Source organism: Bison bison, unplaced genomic scaffold (assembly GCF_000754665.1).
Source record: "Bison bison bison isolate TAMUID 2011002044 unplaced genomic scaffold, Bison_UMD1.0 scf7180017862979, whole genome shotgun sequence".
NCBI classification, from domain to species: Eukaryota; Metazoa; Chordata; class Mammalia; order Artiodactyla; family Bovidae; genus Bison; species Bison bison.
The window spans coordinates 1,784,341-1,792,963 of NW_011493551.1; the positions used below are offsets into that span (position 1 = coordinate 1,784,341).

At 44.9% G+C, this 8,623-nt stretch overlaps 1 protein-coding gene across 1 annotated transcript in view; it reads right to left on the minus strand.

Moving 5' to 3' along the window:
- Positions 1-8,623, minus strand: part of SLIT1 (slit homolog 1 (Drosophila)) — a 179,008-nt gene that overhangs the window by 17,849 nt on the left and 152,536 nt on the right. The window lies entirely within an intron of this gene.

The following is an 8,623-nucleotide window of genomic DNA, read 5'->3' on the forward strand; positions in this document are numbered from 1 at the left end:
TACCAGGTATCAGACATTATGCCCGGAGCTGGCAAAACCCTAAAAATCCCCATTCAGTGAGCACTAACCATGTAGCCAGGACAGATTTGCACCTGTTATCTCGCTTAGTCCTCATCACACCTTACTAACCCTGTTTTACATGTTGAAACTGAAACTCAGAAGGTGAAGACACTTGCCCAAGATGCACAGAGAAAGGGGGGAAGTAGGATCTGAACTCAGGCTGTTGAGGCCGGAGCCTCTGTCGGCACCGCCTCCAGGGTGTACCAGGGAGAGAGGAACCAGCATTCGCTGCTGTGATGAACCAGCTTCTCCCACGTTAGCGCATCTAGTACTCTCATCAGCCCCACAGTATAAGCTTTCTCTTCTCCATCTCAAAGATGTGGGAACTGAGCCTCACGTGGAATAAGTCATTTTCCTGCAGTCACACAATCAGTGAAGCGCAGCCCCCTGATCCAGACCTAGAGCTGTCTGACTTGAGAGCCTATGTTATTTTTAAAAATATTAATTAAATAATTATTTGACTGCGTGAGGTCTTAGTTGCAGCACTTGGAATCTAGATCCCTGACAAGGGATGGAACCCCGGCCCCCGGCATGGGGAGCAGAGTGTTAGTCACTGGACCACCAGGGAAGCCCCCTCTTTTTTTTATAAGCCTATCCTCTTTAATTTTTCTCTTCATTTTCAATTAAACAAGAAGTGCATATGCATATTCTCATTGTAAATCATTTTCAGACATGGCGCACAACAGTCTCACTTTAAACGGCATTGTGAATGTCCTCAATACCACTAAATTGTATTCATTAAAATGGTTAATTTTATATTCCTTGAATTTCACCTTGATTTTTTTAAAAGGCACATTCCTGTGTGACTGATGGGAATGCAAGATGGTAGAATTCCAACAGAGGGGTATTGCCTGATACCTAGCTAGCTAGCAATACAGTTGCCTTTTGACCCAGTAACTCTGTTTCTGGCACATCTCACAGATCTGTGCCTGCATAAGTGTGTAAAGGCATCTGTGCAACAGTATTGATCTCAGCATTGTTTGTAATAGAAAGACGGGAAGCCTCCCGTGTTCATCAGTGGGGGAGTGGTTACATAAACTACAATACATCCTCATTACAAAAAAGTCCACTGTCCCTGCCAACCACAGGACCCATGGTCACAAGGTCATCATACCCATGGGTAGCCTTCCAATCCTTTCCCATATTTACACATACGGTCGGTTCTTCATGAGAGAGAGATTATATCCATCCAGCACACACAGTCACTGAGCAGCCTGCTTCTTGTCACTAAACAGCATGCCTTGGAGACCTCTTCAGGTCAGCTATATGGATCCACCTCATTTTATCAAACTGCTTCAGAGCATCCCAAAGAACGGACACTTCATAGCTTTCACTGCCAGACACTCCAGTTGTTTCCAGCAGCAGTGAACACTTTGTCCATGCCTCTCTGCAAGGAGAGGCCGTTTCTCTAGAACAGATGCCTAGAAGGGGGTTCGTGTTGCAGAGGAAGGGCACGTAAAATGGTCACAGTGAAGTGAAAGTGAAAGTCGCTCAGTCGTGTCCCACTCCTCGGGACCCCATGGACTACACAGTCCATGGAATTCTCCAGGCCAGAATACTGGAGTGGGTGGCCTTTCCCTTCTCCAGGGCATCTTCCCAACCCAGGAATCAAATCCAGGTCTCCTGCATTGCAGGCAGATTTTTTACCAGCTGAGCCATAAGGGAAGCCCAAGAATACTGGAGTGGGTAGCTTATCCCTTCTCCAGGGGATCCTCCCACCCCAGGAATTGAACCAGGGTCTCCTGCATTGCAGGCAGATTCTTTACCAACTGAGCTAACAGGGAAGCCCAAAATGTTCACAGCCAGCCTCCAAAAAAGGTTGTAACGACTTACACTTGCCAGCAGGGTGAGGGGTGTGCCCGCTCCCTCGCATCCCCACACTGACACTGACACGGGGCACTGCCAACTTCTTAGGCTTTGGCCAGGCTGGTGGGCAAGCTCATAACCCTCTGACTAAACCACAGTGAGAGATTCAGAGATGAACAAGACATGGATTTGGGGGAACAAAGGTTGCCAGTGGTCTTTGAGCCAGCAAACAGAAAAACCAGAGCCTCGTATCTGAAGCTCATTTATATCGACATTATTGTGAAAACATAAGGCTATATACTGTTCAGGAGAATGAGCACATCTATTAAGCACCAAATGGATGCATTGTCGTTTTCCACCCATGTCTGGGCAACACAGAGGAAGCGGCTCCCCTGGCGATGCGTGGGGTCTGATAAAAGCAGCAGTGACTCTGAGCAGGAATTCCCCCAAATAGCACAGCTGATGACGGCCCTTCCTATAAAGCAGGCTCAACAGTCTTGGACTCTGGCCCCTGGCGCAGCTGCTCACTGCCCGGGTGACCTTGAGCGGCTCACTTAACATCTCTGGGGCTCACTTTATGATTCGATAAAGAGCCTGCAATCTGGAAGGGGGAGAAAGACAAGCACATCGAGCCTGAAATGGGTGCCGAGGGAATAATGCAGCTTGGAAAAAGAAAGCCAGTTCAGCTTTGACGTGTATTTCACTTTTTCTGTTCTGATTTGCTGACAGCATCCATCCTGGCTAATAGGACAAGGCAACACCTTCCTCTTTTCCCTGAACACTGCCAGGGCTTCTCAGAGGTAGAGGAAGTTCAGACACTTCGATTTTCTGAAGCCCCATTGCGTTAAGAAAATAATAAAGACTTAGAAAAATAACAGGACTACAAAACAGTGGTATATTTAAAACATCTATATTCACCAGACTGATATTTTTAATATAGTATGAGGTAATGTAATTATGCTATTCAAAAGATAAATATAGAATTTATTGAAAGTATTTTTGTACCACACTGCAGGAGTGTGTTCTGCTAATGAGCCATGAGGAAGTAGAGAGTTTATTCTGAAGGGCTTCTTCTCTCAGTCTTGTAACTCATTTAGAGAAAAAGTCCAAAAGACTAAATCTAAAGCTGTTGTGAATGTGGAGGCCGTTGACACATCTTAGGATGTCGCAATTCCCAATTCCTGCATAAATCCTCCCCATAAATGGCAACAAAGTCATGCCCTTTTCAATTCTTCATATATGTTATATAATATATATGTATATTATTCTCTATTTTTATATATATTATTCTCTATATTTATATATATTATTCTCTATTTTATATATATATACACAATATAGAGATAATAAAAGCTACCAAAGTCACATACAAAGCTATTGAAAATTAGGCATTCTGGCTTGACCAACACGTTTTACTTGTTGCTATACAGAGCAGATGGTGAGCGACTCCTGATTTCAACATTTCAAGCTTTTATTTCTCCAAACACTATTTTTTTTTTCTGACTACTTTATTAGTTCGAGTAGTTCACTTTCACCTGGAGTCCATTTTTCCCAATAAAATGACTGTGAACTCCCAGGGCGTGGACAGCCACAGGCCCTGCTGAGACCAGTCGGGGGAACAGCCAGGCCACTCATCAATCCAAAAGGACTGTGGAGTCAAGTCCATCCCCCGACAAAAGCATAAACAACCCTGTGCTGTTGATCTTTGGTTTAACTTGGAAATAGTTGAAATAGTAGCTATTTCATCTGTTTGTGCCAAGGCCCGCTGGGCTTCTTCTATTAACATAACCAAGACAGAAATAGACCTCCTATGACAGAGGTGCCAACCATAGAGTTTAGCACAGACTAAACCTTCAAAATCTCTTCACCTGAGCTAGTCCTCCTCCCAGGAAATTTCTTCATGTGCATCCCTGCCTCCTTCTACTGGGATGAAGCTCCATGAGAGCAGGTGTCACCAACCCCACATGGCACCTGAACCAGCAGAACCCCCCCCGTTTGCCGAATGAACCCCTGCCTACAAGCGGGAGAAAAGCACAAACCTCAGTATGAAAGCAAAAGAAACTAAAAAATAAAGGAATCATCTACCACTCCATAAATGTAACTAATTTAATTTTCATCTATTCCTTTCTAGCTCTTGTGTATATATACACACACACACATCACTGAAATCAGAGTATACCATCTTCTTCATTCTGTGTTTTCATTAAATAATAAAGTACAGGATCATAAATACTATAACTAACTACTTGTTATTTTGTCATATGGGCATCCCATGATTTACCTAATCATTTCATATTCACTTTCCACAATGAATTTTTAATGAACTCAGAAGTCTAGTGTTCCCGCAGGTATCAGATTAGGGGCAACAAAATGCCGGATTATAGACATGAAGGATGACATTGGGGAGCCTTGCCACAGGATCTGGCACATAGCGAATATTGGCTGATGGACGGATGGATGGATAGACAAATGGAGGAAAGACGAGTTAACTGTAAATATCCAAGTGGACAGCAGCAGAGATGTGCGGGCAGTGACGAGCGCTCGTAACCATGACAGCCTGATTATGGTATGTAGTTAGAACGCTCGTGGACATGAGAAATAACCTGTGTACAGGCAAGGAAAGAACTCGAAGAGCTGAATGAACTGTCTGAGGTCCTGCTGCAAGCTGATGGCAAGACAAACACCTAACACCACATCCTGGTTCCTACTCTAAGTTCAAGGGGGTTAACTATGGTGGACCTCACCCCCACACACCCTCAGCCCACCCACCCGCCTTGTGTGTTGCCAGTGAAGAGGAGTGGCCCAGGTCAGAGTCACACTAAGAACAGAGGGCACCTCTGGGAGCCAGGAACACTGGATGCTAACTCTTGGGCAAACCCTGACTTGGGACAGACCCATGGGCACCTCCTTCCCTTCACACGGCCTGTGGTCTTTGTGAAGCCCAGAAAGAATGCAGTGAGTCTGTGCTATCCGTTTCCCATTCCTTGACCCCTTGTACTTGCTCACTTGCAGCTTCTCATGCAGAAGAAATAACAGCTACATGTGTGCACATGCACACATATTCCACTAGCATTAGATGGGCACACGCCTGAACACAAACATACGTACACTTCTCAGGCTGCTGCCGAGTCCCATTTGAAACCCTGGGTATAGAGGGAAGAATGTACTGACAAGGTTGCTTCATAATAATGGAAAATTTCTTCCACATAGATGCTATTTTAGGGAGAAATAGGTCAACCAACAAACATATCTAATTGGTAGTGCTAACACCCTGTTCTGCAATTACCACTTCCACTGAGCTCTACCAATTCCACTGAGCTCTACTTACTGTTTTGTGTTTTTTTTCTAACAAGTTAGATCTGGATCTGGCTTCTAGCCTGATATCACTGTTTTCTCAACGTCTGAATTTATAGATAGGCATGGGCTCAAAATCTGGCTTTGCAGCTTCAGGTTTTTGTTCACACAAAACATATGTTGTCTTCCTCTTGAATCCCCCTTCCACCTCCCTCCTCACCCCATCCCTCCAGTTGTCACAAAGCACTGGCATTGGGTGTCTTGCATCATATATCAAACTCCCACTGGCTATCTATTTTACATATGGTCATGTGTATGTATTACAAAGCAGAGACATTACTTTGCCAATAAAGAAAGGTCCATCTAGTCAAGGCTATGGTTTTTCCAGAGGTCATGTATGGATGTGAGAGTTGAACTCTAAAGAAAGCCAAGCACTGAAGAATTGATGCTTTTGAACTGTGGTGTTGGAGAAGAGTTTTGAGAGTCCCTTGGACTGCAAGGAGATCCAACCAGTCCATCCTAAAGGAAATCAGTCCCAGGTGTTCATTGGAAGGACTGATGCTGAAGCTGAAACTCCAATACTTTGGCCACCTCATGCAAAGAGCTGACTCATCTGAAAAGACCCTGATGATGGGAAAGATTGAAGGTGGGAGGAGGAGGGGATAACAAAGGATGAGATGGTTGGATGGCATCACTGATTCAATGGACAGGAGTTTGGGTAAACTCCTGGAGTCAATGATGGATAGGGAGGCCTGGTGTGCTGCAATCCATGGGGTTACAAAGAATCGGACACGACTGAGCGAATGAACTGAACTGAACTGATGTTTCAATGCTATTCTCTCAAAGATTGTTTGAATCAGTAAATTTCAGTTGAAAATGGAATTGAGAATTTGATATATCATTGCAAAATACACATTTTGTTCTTTCTCTACCCACAAATATGTTACAATGTCTGAATGTTCTTTTTCAACAGGAGAGAGGGGACGTATGTACACCTACAGCCGATTCATATTGATAAATGCAAAACCCATCACAGTATTGTAAAGTAATTACCCTCCAATTAAAATAAATAACCTTTAAAGAGGGGAAAAAATGTTGTTTATTTCCCTTTGGAAAAGCAAAGCCTCTAGATTTTGAGCTGAGGGCAAGATCAGAACATCCTTGGGCATGATTCAGTTTTCACAGCGAAGGAGGAGAGGTAAAGCCCAAGCAAAAGAGATGGGCTTCCCAGGTGATGCTAGCAGTAAAGAACCAGCCTGCCAAAGCAGGAGACAAGAGATACAGTTTGATCCCTGGGTCAGAAGATCCCTTGGAGGACAGCATGGCAACCCGCTCCACTATTCTTGCCTGGAAAATCCCATGGACAGAGGAGCTCGGCAGGTTACAGTCCATAGAGTCACACAGAGTCGGACTTGACTAAAGCGACTTAGCACGCACACACGCAAGCAGACAACACACACGAAGGTGGAAGAGGTGGGCCAGATGCTTGAAAAGGCCTTTCCTGGCCAGGGGGAGAGCTGGAGCAGACAGTCAGCACAGCCCAGGGGTAAGCAAGGGAGAGGACAGCAGCAGGGGCCCAGAGCAGCAGCAGGCCTGGCCCATCAAAGACTCACGCATGAACTCTCTAGAGAGAAGCATTACCTATGTAGGCCCTCAGAATTCCTAACATCAGCAAACAATGAGCTTACAACCAAAAATTGCTAAACTTAGATACAATCAAGGCCCTGTGAGTGGCAGTCATCAAGAACAATGAACAACACGACCCCTGCCTGGTCTTCGTCCAGAGCCACTGTCTCCAGCCAGGCTCCCTCCTGACTCTTCCCATCCCATCCAGCTTCCATATGTCACCATGGCGTTCCAGGAGTTTTCACAACTTAATTCTTCCTTGATTCGCTTCTATCTACAGAACAAAATAAACTCCTCAGCATAGAGACCTTTTACAACAGAATGGCAGTGTCCGTTTCTACACTCCTGTCTTCCTACCCCAAATTTCTTACCTAACACAACTCCCTATATCCACATATTACACACACAGTAAGCGTGTGTGTGTGTGTTCATTCAGTCATGTCTGATTCTTGGTGATTCTATGGACTGTAGCTCACCAGGCTCCTCTGTCCATGGGATTCTCCAGGCAAGAATACTGGAGTGGGTTGCCATGGCCTCCTCCAGGGGAGCTTCCCAACCCAATAACTGAACCTGCATCTCCTACACTGCAGGTGGATTCTTCACCCCCACTGAGCCACCTGGGAAGCACACTGGACAGTATAGCCTCCCTGAATATTTCATTCACTTTCTTGCCTCCATGCCTTTGCACAAGCTATTCCCTCTTCCTAGAATGTCCTTCCCTATCTTCTCCAAATTTGCCTCCAAAAGGCAAATTCCTAGTGTCTTTTCAAAGGCAGTAAAGGTAGCACCTCCTCTCTGAAGGTCATCTGACTTGCCCAGAGTTAGTCACTACTTTCTTTGAATTTGTTTTGTAATATCCCAGATGGTCACAGAAGGCAGCAACCTTTGTTAGTAAATTCTTTAGCATTTGACTCACTGTGGTTCCTCGGGACATATTTATTGAGGCAATAAAGAATAAATAAAGAGCTTTGGAATGAGACACACCTACGTTCAAATCTTGTCTCTGTCATTCCCTAGCTTTATGACCTAGGGAATCTGTTTGACTGAACCTGGGACTATAAAATGGATATAATAAACCCTGCCACAGAGGACAGAACCTCTTACCCATTCCACTCCCATGGCAGACATCACTAATTAATCACTGCACTCTGCCCACCAAGTCCTAGAATCTTCAGTGTGGATTCAAGGCAGCCCCTGTCTTATTTATGAAGCTGGCTCATGGCACAAGAGCTACTTCCCATCTGGAAGTAAAGTCCTTGTCCCAACCAAACTCACAATGAGTAACACTTATTACTATTTTATTTCCTCAAGTCTAAGATTGTTAGATGCCTGCTATGGGAAAAGTAGAGAAATGTTACCATATTCAGTTCAGTTCAGTTTGGTCACTCAGTCGTGTCCAACTCTTTGAGACCCCATGAATCACAGCACGCCAGGCCTCCCTGTCCATCACCAACTCCCGGAGTTCACTCAAACTCATGTCCATCAAGTTGGTGATGCCATCCAGCTATCCCATCCTCTGTCGTCCTCTTCTCCTCCTGCCCCCAATCCCTCCCAGCATCAGGGTCTTTTCCAGTGAGTCAACTCTTCACATGAGGTGGCCAAAGTATTGGAGTTTCAGCTTCAGCATCAGTCCTTCCAATGAACACCCAGGAATAACAGGCAAATTTGGCTTTGGAGGACAGAATGAAGCAGGGCAAAGACTAATAGAGTTTTGCCAAGAGAACACACTGGTCATAGCAAACACCCTCTTCCAACAACACAAGAGAAGACTCTACACATGGACATCACCAGATGGTCAACACCGAAATCAGATTGATTATATTCTTTGCAGCCAAAG